This window comes from Salvelinus namaycush, chromosome 3 (genome assembly GCF_016432855.1).
Source record: "Salvelinus namaycush isolate Seneca chromosome 3, SaNama_1.0, whole genome shotgun sequence".
Classification (NCBI taxonomy): domain Eukaryota; kingdom Metazoa; phylum Chordata; class Actinopteri; order Salmoniformes; family Salmonidae; genus Salvelinus; species Salvelinus namaycush.
Window position 1 is genome coordinate 50,429,192 of NC_052309.1, and position 19,491 is coordinate 50,448,682.

At 41.7% G+C, this 19,491-nt stretch overlaps 1 pseudogene; it reads right to left on the reverse strand.

The window, feature by feature from the left end:
* Positions 1–18,158: 18,158 nt before the first annotated feature.
* On the reverse strand, positions 18,159–19,121 carry LOC120044398 (annotated as a pseudogene).
* Positions 19,122–19,491: the final 370 nt, after the last annotated feature.

Consider the following 19,491-nt stretch of genomic DNA (forward strand, 5'->3'; position numbering starts at 1 on the left):
AGAGGTTATTTTCCTGGCACCAATCCACCAGGGCCCTCACCTCCTCCCCGTAGGCTGTCTTGTCATTGTTGGTAATCAGGCCTACCACTGTTGTGTCGTCCGTAAATTTGATGATTGAGTTGGAGACGTGCGTGGCTATGCAGTCATGGGTGAACAGGTAGTGCAGGAGGGGCTGAGTACGCACCCTTGTGGGGCCCCAGTGTTGAGGATCAGCGTAGTGGAGGTGTTGTTGCCTACCTGGAGGCGGCCTGTCAGGAAGTCCAGGACCCAGTTGCACAGGGTGGGTTTCAGACGCAGGGCCCCGAGTTAAAAGATGAAATAGACTAGAACTATGTATTAATCATCTGTAGCCTATGACGTCATTTGTTGTCATCCAGTAGGTGTGCACTTGAAAACACTCTTGTATAATAGTTATTTTGATCAAATCTATTTTTAATAGAAAAACCAGACACTTCATGCTCACGCACACAAACAAAATAAATTGCTTCGTATTTAATGTGAAGGACAACATTAGTAACACAGCCCAGCCATGTTGTTCTGGCCTTTCTGGCCTATCTGTGAGTGATTAGGGCCCATGGACAGTAAATTAAGCTCTTACTTGTTTTGACTGAGCCCTTGGCCCAGCTGGGAGACGCACAGCACAGCTCAGCACAGCACAGCACAGCGCTCCAGTCCAACCTCCAGTTCTCAGTACTGAGGAAACTGATCATACTCAGCTTCAGCTGGACACACCAGACCAGAGGGATAATACAAGACATGTGTTAACCAGATTCTCTCTCTCTCTCTCCCCCCACCCCCCTCTCTCTCTCTCTCTCTCGCTCTATTTTTCTTTGTCTCTCTTTCCCTCTTTCTTCCTCCTTTTGTTCTCTGTCTATCTCCCTCTCTTCACAACAGCACAGGTAACTGTCTGAGTTCTGAAAAGGTCTTTCTGAAACGATAGCTCCATAGTAGATGAAGAAAACACCATGTCAACATTCAAACTGTTGTGAAGTACTGCTATGCGGTCAGGTCCTATACACTTTGACAATCAGCACACACAGGGCTAATTTGCGGGCCATGTGTAGGTGAAATATGCAAGTGCACTGTTTATTTTCATATAGTATACATACCATGGTTATTACTCCCAGCTAACATAGGAGGGGGGGTGGATCGAGCGTTACCCATTGCAACACAAGCCATATAAGGTGAAGATTGGAATGTGGCAAATTCTATATCTAAACAGTAGCTAGGTTTCCATCAAATTGGTCACAGATTTTTCTGTGAATATAAAAAAATCTGCATAAAGAAAATATGCGCATTTTCCTACTAGTGGTATGTTTCCACCAAACGGACTTGTTGCAGATAAAAATAAGTAGTTCACACAAAATTAATTTTACACTTAAAGACGCATTATGCTGAAATTGCTCTGCCATTTCCCGGTTGCAAAAATTATAATAGTAGCCTATTTTCAGTTTATGTGACAAAACAAGCAAGTATAGTGTAGAGAATCATTTCCCCATCTAAACCACTGTGGAATATCTTTTCCATAACCAAAATATTGTATTTTCAGCTGTTTGACACTGGTCTACAAAACCAAAAGTAAAAGATGCAAAAACTAAACTTAAGAACAGGAAGCATAGAAATAGAGCATATAGAACAGATATACCGCTGCTTAGACTTCTAAGTGAATTTGGTTGGGTCGCCCAAAAAGTTAAATATTGCAGCTTTTTGTTTTCATGTACCGAATAAAAATCTAAAGTTCAAAGTGTTTCTATCGCATTTTCAACTCTACCAATAGTTTTGTAGATTTCGTATGATATGTTATGAATTGCAATTCATACAATATGTTACAAATTGCAATTCATACAATATGTTACGAATTTGCAAAATGTATGATGTGTTATGAATTCCAATTTGTTGTGGCTAATGTTAGCTAGGTGGCTAATGCTAACGTTAGCTGGGTGGCTAACTTTAGCTAGGCTAGGGGTTAGGGTTTAAAGTTAGGGTTAAGGTTAGGATTAGGAGTTAGGTTAAAGGGTTACATCTGCTTTTACATCTGAATTACTTGCTGTATGGGGTTTTAGGCTGGGTTTCTGCAGAAGCACTTTGTGACATTTGGTGGGGTAAAAAGGGCTTTATAAAAATATTTGATTGTATTTTATTTTACTTAAGGTTAGGGGAAGGGTTAGCTAACATGCTAAGTAGTTGCAAAGTAGTTAAAAAGTAGTAAGTAGTTGCAAAGTTGCTAATTAGCTAAAATGATTAAGTTGTCCATGATGAGATTCGAAAATGCAACCTTTGTGTTACTAGACGTTCACGTCATACATGAAGAGCAAGAATATGTTAATTTGTCAAACAGCAGTCAAGCATCAATCATCATGTCACCAGAATAAGACCCTCAATATTTATTGGAAAGGAACATCAAGCTCATCCCCGTGCACTTTCACCACCCTGTGAAGTTCATCATCATCATTATTTATTTCATCTGTAGCCTAGTAAACTGTAGGGTTTCCTGAGTTTTCGTGGGATGACCACACTCCAATTTGACTTCGATATGATGGTTATTATATCAATATTTGCTCATAAAGGGGTTTCCACCACCATTTCTTCCATAGTTCATTTTACCGACAGAAAGAGATCCCGCCATGTTGAACAAAAAAATTATCTGTTGGGATTTCAAAAGTTGTACAGAAACGACCTATTTCCATCAAAGCTGTTATTGTATACGGTATGACTTTAGTGAGGGGGATATGACAGAAGAGATACTACACTGATATATTTGTTTTTCTACATTGCAAATTGCTGTAAACTGCCATTCACCCGCCCTAGAGTATCCACCTCCGAACGAAGGGAGATACCATAGCTGTGGAATTATGATTACAGGAGACAGAGGGAAGGAATGTAACTAAAACCGGGTTACAGTGTAGCCCACAACTCCTTCTATACCCACACACAGCAGCACCACAGCCCACCACCACAGTGTTTTGACTCTGCTCTGGGCACACTGTAGACACACACAGACTGGTGAAGGCTCACAGTGTGCCCTTTCTCAATGTTAGACTGTTTGAGTATCAAACGCTTTTCCAACTGCACAGATGTTCTAACGGGTAGGGTGTTCCCAACCCGTCATCCTTGTACAATGGGCATCTGTGTCTCATCTAAAGTCTGTGGTCTGATCGAGGGCCAGTCACATGACCTCTATGTCTGCCAATGTCGGCCCTCTGTTTGGTACATGCTGGTACATCCCCGACCTGACGGATGGTTTTCAGAACAGTGGATTAATAACATTGACCTGAAAAGTCCTTTCTATTTTACCTCGTGTGAGTCACCTTAGATATCAATGTAAATGTTTCCAGAGTGGAACATGAGAGAGACATGCTTTTTGTAAAGGCTAGATTTGAAAGATTACTCATACTCACTGGAAAAGTAAATGAGACATTGGATGTAGATCTGTATGGGCCTATCTGTGTTCTCTCCTACACTGGGTAATGGTTTTTCAAATTAGATTGAACTGAAGGCTTTTCAGCTAATTTCCCAACCATAAAGAAATTCTGAGGGCAATCAGTACGTATATTATGGACAGCAAACCTAGGAAATTCACTCAGTAGCAGCAGTGTGGGTTGAAAGAAATAATAATTTGTAAATGGCTAGTCATGTACCATATCTTACTAGGAGAGCCTGTACCTATGTTCCTGCCTGCCTACCTGACTATCTGCCCAAAAAGTCCAAAAGCTGTTATTCTTTTCTATTCTAGCGTGATCCTGTTCTCCTCTTGTTGCTGAACATTGACGTGGAACCAACGTGGAATAGATGTTGACATCTGTGCCCAGTGGGCAGAGCATCTGGGCGTAGACATCTGGGCGTAGACATCTGGGCGTACACCCACAAAGCTCTGACTGGCCTGTTAGGAGTGATTGAATAAGGCTTCAACCAATGACACGCATGAGGGCGTGTGTAACACCTGTCGTCGGAAGGAGTGAACCAAAGCGCAGCGTGAAAAGTGTTCATGATTTTATTTATTATCAAAAAACACTCGAACAAAGTAACAAAACGAAAGCGAACAGTTCTGTCAGGTAACAGACTACCCACAAAACACAAGTGGGAAAAAGGCTGCCTAAGTATGATTCCCAATCAGAGACAACGATAGACAGCTGCCTCTGATTGGGAACCACACTCGGCCAAAAACAAAGCAATAGAAAACATAGAAATAAAGAAACTAGAATGCCCACCCTAGTCACACCCTGGCCTAACCAAAATAGAGAATAGAAACCTCTCTATGGCCAGGGCGTGACAGCGTGTCCCATAATGAGATGACCAATGAATCGACTGAAAGAGAACTGACAACCCCTCCAGCACACCTGTTCATCTGACTGGGAGACACATTCTGAAGCTCTATTTCAGACTCGAGTGAAAGCCAGTCGACATCATGTGCATTTCCATGGCAGAGCAAGGCGATTATGCATGATGCAACTATTCTGTATCTGCTACGATAAAGTACATTTTGAGAATTATCATTATGAACATCTGTGACAGTCTCAGAACACTTTTAATCAAATTTGGCATCTGACAAACTCCTTGTGTTGAGTGAAACTATTTTGAAAGGGCACTACTATGTTTTCATTTTTAGTAAAATTATACAGGCAAACGCTTGGGCGGGAGGAATTGAAAACAGGCCAGTCTGAAAATAACCAAGGAGAAAAAATGGTTTCCCTCCTATTCCTTTATGGCTTGCCTAGATGCATGAGCAAATGAGAACAATGTGGACAGTGTACTTGAACCAGTTGTCTTATAAATCAAACATGGAGATCATGCAGTGGCGTTAAAGTCCCTCTCTAGAACAGCACTTCAATCTTTTCACGTGGATTCTGCTCTGCAGTAGTGTGCTTCCGAACTGAAAGCTCCAACCTGGTCATGGAGAGTGTGGGTGTGGGAGGCCTGTATGTCACATGCAGCACAACACAGGAACCCCTGTTGAGAACAGCTAGCCCCCACCTCCTCCACCCCTGAGACAATGGCACACTTCAAAGGGCTGATTTGTTTGGACATTGCTGTTAAGGAGGGAATAATTACAGGAACTTTCCTGCTCTTTCACGGGAAGAGGTTGCAAGCTAAAAACAGAACGAAAAGAAAGAAAGAAAATAGGATTAGAGAAAGAGGCCTTTGTTATCCTGTGCATCATTAAAGACCTTGTCGCAAAAAAACAACAACATCCAAGACGTCTGACATCTGGAATGTGAGGCATTTACCAGAAATAGGCCAGAGCCCTGACTGTTTGTTTGCAATAAATGAATGGTCTATTTTTTTGCCCTGGGGGTTTTCATGTTGAGAATGACAGGAAGGGGAAAGGGAAGGGGAAGAGATAAAGGCATCAACTTGACTAAGACGTCCGTGCTTCCCAGAAATGTTGGGCGGAAGAGTAGGCAACGCCATGGATAGATGTGACCATTACGCTTGCACACGTATCCCACCTAAAATAGACCCATTCCATGACGATACAAAATAACATTTAAAAGGGATCAGTAGTAGGGGAGAGTGGGGTAAGTAGTAGGGGAGAGTGGGGTAAGTGGGATATGTGTTTTACATTCAGCATAACTCATATAGTATTCTTTCTAACTAAAATATCTACAAATGTTTCACGATGTTGTGTATCCCTGGAAATAATCAGAATTCATGTAACCATTACAGTTTTGAAAACATTTCTGTACTGAATGAAATATTAACACTACCTTTCAAATATCACTATCTTTATTTCCGAAACATAATTCAACACAATCACAATCACTTGTTTGTCTTTTAATTATTTGAATATTTTTTTAACACAGGCTTAACACCTAACAAACAGTTTGTACTTTTTTCTACACTTTTAACATAGGCCAGGCCCTGTTGTTACCTCATATCCCAGCGATAATACCTTGCATTATGCCTGGGAAGAAAACACTTCAATTTGATCAACTTGCTTGCAACTTGTTTCTTCCTTCACAGACTCCATGAAATGACGAACTCTTCATAAATATTTGGTAAAATTATTCATTTTGTGGATGGTTTCCTAGAAACAAGGTTGGCTCAACTTACCCCTTTGGCTCAGTTTACCCAACTATCCCCTATTAAAACCTCTTATGGCTGCAGTCCCGATATCGGGACCAATATGACAACAGCCAGTCCAAGTGTAGGGCGCCAAATTCAAAAACCAGAAATCTCATAATTAAAATTCCTCAAACATACATGTGTCTTATATCATTTTAAAGGTAATCTTGTTGTAAATCCCACCAAAGTGTCCGATTTCAAATAGGCTTTTCAGCGAAAGCACTACAAACGATTATGTTAGGTCACCACAAAACCAAAAATAATCACAGCCATTTTTCCCAGCTAAATATAGCTTCACAAAAACCAGAATAGAGATAAAATGAATCACTAACCTTCGATTATTTTCATCAGATGACACTCATAGGACTTCATGTTACACAATACATGCATGTTTTGTTTGATTACATTCATATTTATATAAAAAAATCTGAGTTTACATTGAGGCTACAAGATTCACTAAATGCAAAAACATCAAGTGACTTTGCATAGCCCATCGTTTCAACATGAATACTCATCATAAATATAGATGATAATACAAGTTATACACATTGAATTATAGATATACCTCTCCTTAATGCAACCGCTATGTCAGATTTCAAAAAAACTTTACGGAAAAATAATTGCACGCTATAATCTGAGACGGCGCTCAAAGTAGCACACCACAGCTGCAAAGATAGCGTCACTATAAACAATAAAATACATGATAAATATTCCATTACCTTTGTTGATTAGGATCAGAAAGCACACCAGGAATCCCAGGTCCACAATAAATGTTTGTTTTGTTCGAAAAAATCCGTTATTTATGTCCAAATACCTTCTTTTGTTAGCGCGTCTGGTTAACATATCCAAACGCTAATTCTGGTCAGCGTTATATCGGACAAAAACTTCAAAATGTGATATTACCGGTCGAAGAAACATTTCAAACTAAGTACTGAATCAATCATTAGGATGTTTTTAACATATAGCTTCAATAAAGTTCCAACCGGAGTATTCCTTCTTGTCTGCGTGAGCAATGGAACGTCAGTGCCTTGCATGAGGAAAAGGCATGATCAGCGCATGACTGCTTGATGGACACCTGACTGATTCTGCTCTCATTCTCTCCCACAACATCATAGAAGTCTCATTGGAATTTCTATTGATTGCTGACATCTAGTGGAACCCCTAGGCAGTGCAACATCAGTCATAACTCAATTGGATTTCTTAAAGGACTCTGGTGAATACAGACAAGCTCAGATTTCTGACTTCCTGTTTTGATTTCAACTCAGGATTTTGCCTGCCAATATGAGTTCTGTTAATCTCACAGACATAATTCAAACAGTTTTAGAAACTTTGGAGTGTTTTCTATCCAATACTAATAATAATATGCAAATATTAGGAACTATGACTGAGGAGCAGGCCGTTTGAAATGGGCACCTTTCATCCAAGCTACTCAATACTGCCCCTGCAGCCATAAAAAGTTAAAGATGAGACAGGAAAGTGATTAAAAGTAATATGCGAAGATGTTGCCGATGGAGAATGGAGTCATCTCCAACCCGACTTTGCTATTTAGTGACTTTTTTCTTGTTTATCTTTACTTTTTATGTACAGAAGGTTCATACTATTGTCGCATATGACCGCCAAGCACTTCTGAACAGATCGACAGTCACTAACCTCGATTTTGACTACAAATCCGACTTCAACTTCGACTCAGCTGTTCCTTGTTCATACCGAACCCCATTCCTTTGTTTCATGGACTACCAAAGCGCTGCAGGCGTAGATTCGGGAGACATGGCGGCATCCTTGTGAGATTGCGATGAAGAGAATATCGACATGCACTCCCCTCCATTCTATTGACAAATGTCCAGTCATCCGAGAATAAGATGGACGAGCTTCATTTGAGAGTCTCCTACGAGAGAGACTTGAAAAGCTACAATATTATATGCCTTGCAAAGACGTGGCTGGAGAACTCTATGTATGTAGAACTCAGTGGGTTTTTTTTCCCAAGCAGCGCCAGGGGGGTGGGGTGTACTGCTTCCAATGTGAAGGAAATCTTGAGTTTTTGCTCACCTAATAGACAAACAAAAAAACGCTCACCCAGAGGCAGCTTTATTGGTGGGCGGAGACTTTAACTCAGGGAGACGTAAAACTGTTCTACGTCACTTTTACCAACACGTCCCCTGTGCAACGAGAGGCGCTAAAACTCTACACCACTTTTATTCTACCCACAGAAACGCATATAAGACCTCCCTGATCCTTCCTTCTGAAAATCTGACCATGACCCTATTCTCCTGCTCCTTGTTTACAAACAAAAGCTAAAACAGGAAGTACCCGTGAGAGGAAGTGGTCCGATGAAACAGATGCAAGGCTACAAGACCGTTTTGCTTGTACAGACATTGATATGTTCCAGGATTCATCTGATAGCATTGAGGAGTTTACCACATCAGTCACAAAGTTCATCAATAAGTGCATAGACAACGTCATCCCCGCAGTGACTATACAAACGTATCCAAACCAAAAACCATGGATTATAGGCAATATCCGCTCCGGGTTAAAGGCTAGAGCTACCACTTACAAGAAACAGGACACGGACATGTACGCATACAAGAAAGCCCGCTACGAGACATCAAACATGCAAAAGGACAAGTTAGGAGGAAGGTGGAATCCTATTACCCAGGCTCCAATGCTCGTTGTATGTGGCAGGGCTTGCAACCGATAAGGAATTACAAAGGGAAACCCAGTTGTGAGATACCCAGTGATGAAGAACTACCATAAAAGGCTAAATGCCTTTTATTCTCGCTTCGGGGGAATACAATACTGAGTCTTGCTTGAAAGCCCCTGTTGTTCACGACGATAGTTTGATCTCGCTCTCTGTGGCCGATGTGAATAAAATTATTAAACAAGTCAACACTCGCAAGGCCGCCAGACAAGACGGAATACCAGATTGTCCCAATCTGTAATTCCAGTATGTTTCAAGCTGAAACCCATACACATTCATACTGTATACATTACATATGCACACACTTTCATAACACACACACACATAATGACAACACCAACACACATACACACACACACATGCACACCGGCACAACACAAACACACACACACACACACACACACACACACACACACACACACACATACACACACTTTTACACTCATTATTTGCTGCTGCTACTCTGTTCTTTATTTTACTCTTATTATTATCTATCCTGATGCCTAGTCACTTTACCCTGCCTTCATGTACATATCTACCTTAATTACCTCGTACCCCTGCACATTGATCTGGTACAGGTACTCCCTGTATATAGCTCCATTCTTGTTTATTTTATTCCTCATGTGTTACTATTTTTCTTTTTAATTATAATTTTTTACTCTGCATCGTTGGGAAGAGCTTGTAAGCAAACATTTCATGGTAAAAACTACACCCGTTGTATTCGGTGCATTTGGCAAATACATTTTTATTTGTATGTGTTTTTCCTCAGTTTACTGCAAAAACACAGCTTTCCAATCTATGGAGTCTGCTCCTTAAAGCAGGCTCTTTTCATTAATGGTTATTGAATAAATCCAACATTTCCACTTTGACTGTTTGAGCTCAACCTAATGCAATAGAAAAACAGGGTGAGGATGAATGAGTGTGGCCTTCCATCCAACCCTCCTCCTTCCTGCCAAATGGGTTTATACCAGAAGCTGGTATAAACTACCCAGAGGTGAGGTTCACTTTGTTAATACAATTTTATGGCTTTTGCCCAATTCAAATCCTGGGAATGCGCCCGCAAAATCATAGCTTTGGTTTGATATTGTTATGAATTGTATGACACACACACACTCCTAAAAAAAGCACAGCCTGTCTGTTTGTGTCCTTATGGCTCTGTGGGGATATTTTTGACCATTTTAGGCGTCATCAGTGTGGTCACTGGTGTGAGTAAGCACTAAGCAGGAAGTGTGATGTCAGAGCTGAAACAGTAGGAGGTTCCGGTCACAGCAGCTAAGTACTATGCACTTGATATGGAACCACAATGGATGAGAGTTATCATGGATCTAACCCATAACGGAAACGCTGCGTCCATAACTCACACACAGCATGAGACAGGCAGGACGGGGATTTTTACATTTTAATTCAGGGCCATTACCAACTCTACCAGTGTATTTTACAAAGTTAAGCACTTACAGTAAGTCATTCTATTAAGGGGAAGAGAGGAACGACTACACAATGGATGCATCCCAAATGGCACCATATTCCCTATGGGCCTTGGTCAAAAGTAGTGCGCTAAATAGGGAATAGGGTGTCATTCGGGACACAGACAATAGCTTTCACAAGTAGGCCAAGCAACTTAAAATACCTGACTTGAACTTATTTAGAATCCAATGGATGTAGATGATTTATCTGTCTCCCAGAGAACTATGCGGCGGGACAGTCTATAACACCAGGTGTTATGGGAAATGACCGTCATTGAAGCTCAACTGATCGGTTACATTTAGTAAGTGCAGTGCTATTATTAGCTTCAACCTCTGCTCTGCTTTAATTTGACATACTGTATTGTCCCACTAATACCTCCTATGAAAAAACACTACACGTAGGCCTCGACTCCAGTAGGGTCATCTGTATTGTCTCATGCTCAGTAGTAATAGCTAGTATCGAAAATTGCTCTCTGAAGAATTTCATAGCAGTTCAAGAAAGGGAGAGGTACATAAATCAACCATCAGTTGCTGTAGAGGAGAGGTTTCAGAATCCATCAGAATGTGTCTATCCAGCACAAATCATCTATTAAAAAACAGTTGCAGAAAAGCTCTGTATGTGAGAGGCCCACCACACACCATGGAGAATTATTTGGCCTGTCAGAATGCTGCGGGCCCGGGCTCCCTGCACCCCATCCCCTTCTCTCTCTCTCGCTCTCTCTCTCTTTCTGTCTATCACTTTGTCTCTCTGTCTCACATCAAATCAAATCAAATCAAATTGTGTTTGTCCCATATGTAGAATACAACAGGTGTAGACCTTACAGTGAAATGCTTACTAGAAAAAAAGTGTTATGTAAAAAATAGATAAGTAAAACATATTTTTTTAAAGTAAAAATAATTAAACAGCAGCTGTAAAATAACATATAGCGAGGCTATATAGAGGGGGTACCGGTACAGAGTCAATGTGTGGGGGCACCGGTTAGTCGAGGTAATTGAGGTAATATGTACATGTAGGTAGAGTGAAAGTGACTATGCATAGATAATAAACAGAGAGTAGCAACAGCGTAAAAGAGGGTTCTGGGTAGCCCTTTGATTAACTGTTCAGGAGTCTTATGGCTTAGGGGTAGAAATTGTTAAGAAGGCTTTTGGACCTAGACTTGGTGTTCCTTTACCGCTTGCCGTGCGGTAGCAGAGAGAACAGTCCATACCTAGGGTGGCTGGAGTCTTTGACAATTTTTAGGCCCTTCCTCTGACACCGCTTGGTATATACTAGGTCCTGGATGGAAGGAAGCTTGGCCCCAGTGATAGATGGGGTCGTACGCACTACCCTCTGTAGTGCCTTGCGGTCAGAGGCCGAGCAGTTGCCATACCAGGCAGGGATGCAACCAGTCAGGATGCTCTCGATGGTGCAGCTGTAGAACCTTTTGAGGATTTGAGAACCCATGCCAATTTTTTTCAAGCTCCTCAGGTGGAATAGGCTTTGTCGTGCCCTCTTCATGACTGTTTTAGTGTGTTTGGACCATGATAGTTTGTTGGTGATGTGGACATCAAGGAACTTGAAGCTCTCAACCTGCTCCACTGCAGCCCCGTCGATGAGAATGGGGGCATGCTCGGTTCTCCTTTTCCCGTAGTCCACAATCATCTCCTTTGTCTTGATCACGTTGAGGGAGAGGTTGTTGTCCTGGCACCACATGGCCAGGTCTCTGATCTCCTCCCTATAGGCTGTATCATCATTGTTGGTGATCATGCCTACCACTGTTGTGTCATCGGCAAACTTGATGATGGTGTTGGAGTTGTGCCTGGCCATGCAGTTGTGAGTGAACAGGGAGTACAGGACGGGACTGAGCACGCACCCCTGAGGGGCCCCCGTGTTGAGGATCAGCATGGCGGATGTGTTATTACCTACCCTTACCACCTGGGGCGCCCCGTCAGGAAGTCCAGGATCCAGTTGCAAAGGGAGGTGTTTAGTCCCAGGGTCCTTAGCTTAGTGATGAGCTTTGAGGGCACTATGGTGTTGGACTACTATGGACTACGCTGAGCTGTAGTCAATGAATAGCATTCTCACATAGGTGTTCCTTTTGTCCAGGTGGGAAAGGGCAGTGTGGAGTGCAATGGAGATTGCATCATCTGTGGATCTGTTGGGGCGGTATTCAAATTGGAGTGGATCCAGGGTTTTTGGGATAATGGTGTTGATGTGAGCCATGACCAGCCTTTCAAGGCATTTCATGGCTACAGACGTGAGTGCTACGGGTCGGTAGTCATTTAGGCAGGTTACCTTAGTGTTCTTGGGCACAGGGACTATGGTGGTCTGCTCGAAACATGTTGGTATTACAGACTCAGTCACGGACAGGTTGAAAATGTCAGTGAAGACACTTGTCAGTTGGTCACTCTCTCGTTCTTGCTCTGTCTCTGTGTCACTCTCCCCTTTTCCCGCTCTCTCTGTCTCTCTCTCACTTGCTCTCTCTCTCCTTCTCTCTTTGTCTCTCACTCAATTTAATTCAATTCAATAGACTTTATTGACATGGCAAGTTAAATCACTTAAAAATACAATGGTCGGACTAACAGTAATAAAGTAATGATAATTATAATCGTAGTAGTGCTAATGATATCAATATTAGCAGCAACTACAACAATAATGACAATAATAGTAAAAGTAATTGTAGTAGGCTAGTTATCACATGATTGAAAGGCTGCATGACATGAAAGACAACACAAAACAAAATGGCAAATGCTATTGTTACATTGTACTTCCCACTGTCTGTCCCTCAAGGTTGTGGCAGGAGGCCACATATTTCTCTCTCTCTCTCTTCCATCCTTTTGCTTTTGCAGTTCCTTGGGATGTTGCAAAGTGCTAGAGCAGATGAAGAGCAGTGTCTTTAATTGCAGATGAATCAGGTAACAGACATGCATCCCTTGTTTCTCTTCCGGACCAGCAGAGGTAAAAGGTAAAGCATGCACACACAAATATCAACAATGCGCCTCTGTTTTCATAATAAGAGGCTAAAGATGAGGAGAAGAGGGGTCCTCTGGGGGCACGTGATGAGGGGATTGCAAGGCAAGCAGGGAGAGACAGAGATAGAGACAGAGAAAGAGGGTGAAAGATAGAGAAAAAGACAGTGAGGTGGAGTTACGGAGGAGTGTTTGTGCAATTTACAATGGATTTGTCTACAGCCATGACAGGGGTCTGTCAAAGTATTTTATGGTGGCGGGATCTTGGCTGCAGCCTCGCTGGGGGAGTCCCAGAGGAAGCTATTGCTTGTTCAGTTTACATTCAATGGTTCTCTTCCTGCTCCTGCCACAGCCCCCGGAGGCTGGAGGCCAGGGTGCAGGGCTCTGTGTGCGTCTGCGTGTGTGTGTGTGTGTGTGTGTGTGTGTGTGGGTGTGCGTGTGCGTGTGCGTGTGCGTATGTGTGTGTGTGTGCCTGTGTGTGTGTGTCCACAAGAATAGTAAACAAACTCAAATTTGACCATCTGGGGACAGTTTGTAAGTCCCCACAAGGTCAAATGCTATTTCTAGGGGGTTTATTATTAAGGTTAGAATTAGTGTTAGGGTTAGTGTTAAGGTTAGGTTTTGGGGTTAAGGTTAGTGTTAGGGTAAGGGTTAGGTTTATGAATGGGACTGAATTCTGTGTCCCCACAAGGTTAGTTATACAAGACTGTGTGCGTGTGCAAGTATGTACATATGTGTGTAAGTGTGCACATGTGTGTGCCTCCAGCGTCCGGGGCCTCCAGCTTCCGGTGCACCGCAAGTGGTACCGGAGCACCAAGTCTAGGTCCAAGAGGCTTCTAAACAGCTTCTATCCCCAAGCCATAAAGACTCCTGAACATCTAATCAAATGGCTACTCAGACTAATTGCGTTGCCCCCCCCCAACCCCTTTTATGCTTTTTACACATATTACCTCAATTACCTCGACACTGGTGCCCCTGCACATTGACTCTGTACCGGTACCCCCTGTATATAGCCCCGCTATTGTTATTTTACTGCTGCTCTTTAATTATTTGTTATTCTTATCTCTTACTTTTTTTTAGGTATTTTCTTAAAACTGCATTGTTGGTTAAGGGCTTGTAAGTAAGCACTTCACTGTAAGGTCTACACCTGTTGTATTCGGCGCATGTGACAAATAACATTTGATTTGATTTGAGAGAGAGAAAGAGAGAGGGAAAGTGAAAGAGATAGAGGGAGAGAGAGCGGGAGAGGGAGAGAGAAAGAGGGGAGAGAGAGGGGGGAGAGGAAGGGCCCTGCCTGACCAGCTTGCTGGGATGTGTCTCATTGTCCAGTGAACCTATCATCAGCCATAGCCTTTAACACATGGAGCAGAATGGCCAATAGCAGGGGGCACACTCAACTACAGCTACCAGTGTTGTTAGCCATTTGGCTCAGCTGCTTCAGCTCACCGCCAAGCCTAAAGTATGTCTGCACTGGCCAATCACTGAGGAGATACTGTAATGCCTGCTTCCTGCTTGTGATCACTTCCTGCTTTATTGCAAATAAACTCTTAATCAAGAGATAGTGATACATTTTAGAATAATTACGTTGTATGGTTATTGAGCAAGACAGTGCATAGACACTCTCTGGATAGCAGAATACTATTTTATGTAACTGTAGATACATAAAATGTCAAAATAAGGAATTATTGCAATCGAGTTGCTTTAAGGTAGTAATTGTTTACCATATTCAGTCTCTCTGCCTCCTGCTGCTTGCAGAATCATAGTCATTGCTTACTTTCACTGTATAGGACAGGGCTACATTTGAATGTGTAAGAGAGGAGGAGTGTTACCATTTTCTGTTACAGAAAAATAAGTGAACAGAAACTGTTTTTCTCATAATTGTGTTGCAAGACAAAGAAGATGATTGCGGACTACAGGAAAAGAGCCGAACACGCCCCCATTCACATCGACGGGGCTGTAGTGGAGCGGGTCGAGAGATTCAAGTTCCTTGGTGTCCACATCACCAACAAACTATCATGGTCCAAACACACCAAGACAGTCATGAAGAGGGCACGACAAAGCCTATTTTCCCTGAGGAGACTGAAAAGATTTGGCATGGGTCCTCAAATCCTCAAGAAGTTCAACAGCTGCACCATCGAGAACATCCTGACTGGTTGCATCACCGCTTGGTACGGAAACTGCTCGGGATCCGACCGTAAGGAGCTACAGAGGGTAATGCGTACGGCCCAGTACATCACTAGGACAAAGCTTCCGGCCATCCAGGACCTATATACTAGGCGGTGTCAAAGGAAGGCCCAAAGAATTGTCAAAGACTCCAGTCACCCAAGTCATAGACTGTTCTATCTGCTACCGCACGGCAAGTGGTACCGTAGCGCCAAGTCTAGATCCAAAAGGTTCCTTAACAGCTTCTACACCAAGCCATAAGACTGCCATAAGCATTTCACTGTAAGGTCTACCTACACCTGTTGTATTCGGCGTATGTGACAAATAACACTTGATTTGATTTGATATCTACAAGTACTGTATCTATACTGAAAGAAAAAAAATGTAACATGCAACAATTTCAATGATTTTACTGAGTTACAGTTCATATATGGAAATCATTCAATTGAAATAAATAAATTAGGCCCTAATCTATGGATTTCACATGAATGGGCGGGGGCACACGATGGGTGGGCCTGGGAGGGCATAAGCCTACCCACTGGGGAGCCAGGCCCAGCCAATCAGAATGAGTTATTCCCCACAAAAGGGCTTTATTACATTTTATGTATCTACAGTTACATAAAAAGAGCATTCTGCTATCCAGAGAGTGTCTATGCACTGTCTTGCTCAATAACCATACAACGTAATTATTCTAAAATGTATCACTATCTCCTGATTAAGAGTTTACAGACAGAAATACTCCTCAGTGTCATCAGCTGTCTGGGTGGCTGGTCTCAGACAATCCTGCAGATGAAGAAGCCGGATGTGGAGGTCCTGGCCTGGCGTGGTTGCACATGATCTGCGGTTGTGAGGCATGTTAGACGTACTGTACTGCCAAATTCTCTATAACGACGTTGGCTGCGGCTTATGGTAGAGAAATTAACATAACATTTTCTGGCAACAGCTCTATTGGACATTCCTGCAGTCAGCATGCCAATTGCACACTCCCTCAAAACTTGAGACATCTGTGGCATTGTGTTGTGTGACAAAACTGCACATTTCAGAGTGGCCTTTTATTGTGCCCAGCACAAGGTGCACCTGTGTAATGCTCATGCTGCTAAATCAACTTCTTGATATGCCACACCTGTCAGGTGGATGGATTATCTTGGCAAAGGAGAAATGCTCACTAACTGAGATGTAAACAAATTTGTGCACAACATTTGAGAGAAATAAGCCTTTTTGTGTATATTTAATCTCATGAAACATGGGGCCAACACTTCACATGTTGCATTGATATTTTTGTTTAGTATACTAACCAACACTTCTATTTCAGAAGTGAGTCTCTTTGACACGTTTCCTAAATAGGCCAAATGAATTGATCAAGATACAATGCTGCCACCCTATGGCCATTTTCAACATCTCTTCTCAGTGTTCATAATGAATATGACAATTCTGTACTAACAAACACAAGTGTGACAAAATGTACAAAGGTACATTCTGAAAAAATAAGAATGTGACACAAAGGATTTCAATAGGCCTAATGTTACATCAGTATAATAACCTTTGTAATAACTTTGTATAGGCTATTTGTTATGGGACAGGCTATGAATCATATACATACTGAAAAAATATATAAATGCAACATGTAAAGTGTTGGTCCCATGTTTAAAGAGCCAAAAGAAATGTTTCATACACACAAAAAGCTTATTTCTCAAAAATGTTGTGCACAAATGCGTTTACATCCCTGTTAGTGAGCATTTCTCCTTTGCCAAGATAATCCATCCACCTGACAGGTGTGACATATCAAGTAACTGATTAAACAGCATGTGTGCAGTTTTATCACACAATACAATGCCACAGCTGTCTTAAGTTTTGAGGGAGTGTGCAATTGGCATTCTGACTGCAGGAATGTCCACCAGAGTTGTTTGCCAGAGAATTGAATGTTCATTTCTCTACCATAAGCCACCTCCAATGGCGTTTTAGAGAGTGGGTGGGTCTATGCCCTCCCAGGCCCACCCATAGCTGCGCCACTGCCCAGTCATGTGAAATCCATAGATTAGGGCCTAATTTATTTATTTCAATTGACTGATTTCCTTCTATGAACTGTAACTCAGTAAAATCGTAGAAATTGTTGCATGTTGCGTTTATGTTTTTGTTCAATATATTTCCAACATATGCTACAATATTTAACATGAAATTGTATTTCAATGAAAATATGCCCATTCTCTTGTAAAAACAAACATTTGATATGTTATTAGCACAATTGTATTAATATATATTCTCCAACAAACATGACAAAAAATGTTATATAAATGTGAGTGTGTTTGTGTAAAACTAAATGCTGTTATCATACAAAAGGAATACAAATACAAATTATAATATCATGATTGTTACCGATACTTTTACGTAATGGGTAGGGTAGCCCTTTTCTGCAGTCAATTACCAACAGTGTCCTCTTTCGCCTCATGGGTGGAATGTAATTAATATTTTGTATAATTTCATAATTAATAAAGTTTTTTTTTTTAAACAGACAAAAATCTGATGTTTTTATGTCAAACAGTTTTGTTATATTTCAGTCTTCTGTGATGTATATAAAGTGTAATATAGGGATGCAAACTCAAAATTGAATAAATGTCAACTCTATATCTGACATGGTACCCATAACCGTGTGTGAGGTGTATACTTTTGTTTCAAACTAGATTTGTTTAAGACTAACAAGGATCACTCTGTGTGACCCTGATTACGCCCACTGCAGTAAAAGGTTTTTAAGAGCACACTGGTCAAAGTGAACGGAGGTGATTGATTTCTGTAGCATGGTCCTTGTTGACATTTGCTGTCTTTTGCCTTCACATGGGGGTGTTGTCAACAGGCCGAGGCAGAATAGATGGTTTTGTGGCCTATGTGTGTCCTTGGGCCAGCTTTAGGCTGCCCGTTCCTCTGGAGCCCTAGGAACCAGTCTTTGTCCTGGTACTTTTGAGACCTGTTCGTGTTGTAATAGTTCTCCTCCGTCTTCTCCGGGAAGTAACACTCATCCTTCAAAGTTTTCTGGAATAGACAAGGTTAGATTAAGAACACATAAGGCCTCCTCCACATAAGGCCTCCTCCATTCAAGCTACACAGTTATTTTCCACCTGACTTCTGACTTGTAACTTTTTGATTTGAGGCAGAGTTCAATACAGTCATTTCTACACTGTGTTACCAGTCACTATGGAGTCAGTCATGGAGATTACAATCTTTGTCTATGGCCAGGTAGCGGCCCGACTCATGGTCCTTGATGGCCACCACACCAGCACTCACTGCTTTAACATTTAGAATGTCTAGAGCACAAATACACAAGCATGGTGTCAAAGCTAAGGGGTGATTGTATTGGTAGTTGCCATTAGGTTGTGCCATAATGAGAGCATCATTAGAGAGGCCTGAGAATGAGGCTGCTCTCTCCAAATTCTTCCTAAAAGTGATATAATTTCATAATGAAATAAACATATTCAACAATCTATTATGTACATAACATATTATAGATCAGTAGCTTATAGGCCTATATGCTATTCCCTAACTGTAAACAAAAGGTGGAAGTATGCTGTCTATACCAAAACAAAACATTAACTATATACATTTTTGTAGGCTAATCTAAGTACAGTAGTGTGTACCATATTTGTTTTCATCTCTGCCAGCTGCTACAGTTCCATCCGGTAGGATCTGAAGATGTCCTCCGTTCATACAGTAGAGCCTTGTGAGAGGTCTGCAGTCTTGCTTTGACAGTCCTGTGTCGTTGGCCCCAAGGATAGTAAAGTGATTTCACCCTCCGCCATTCTGTAGCGTGCCTCTGGATGTGCTGTGCCCGTTAAATGCCCCTGTGGCTGGAAACAAGCGACCAGACCATTGTTGATTCTTGTATCGCGAAACGTTTTAGAAATGTTATTCAAGAGGGGAAAAAAGTTATAAATGGGGATGTAAAACCGCCTTATAATTTGATTACAATAAAAAGCCGGCTGCCTTACATGGACCTTTGTTTTGTGTACGAAATGATGCATGAATCAGATTGTGTTGCGGGTCAAGCAAATCACCACATGTGCAGACTTGTTTGCTTTCATTGTATAAACCAATGTGAATAAATTCACATAGAAATTAGTTGCAGATGGTAGTGATTTAATATTACACATTTTTAAACAAATCAGTAAC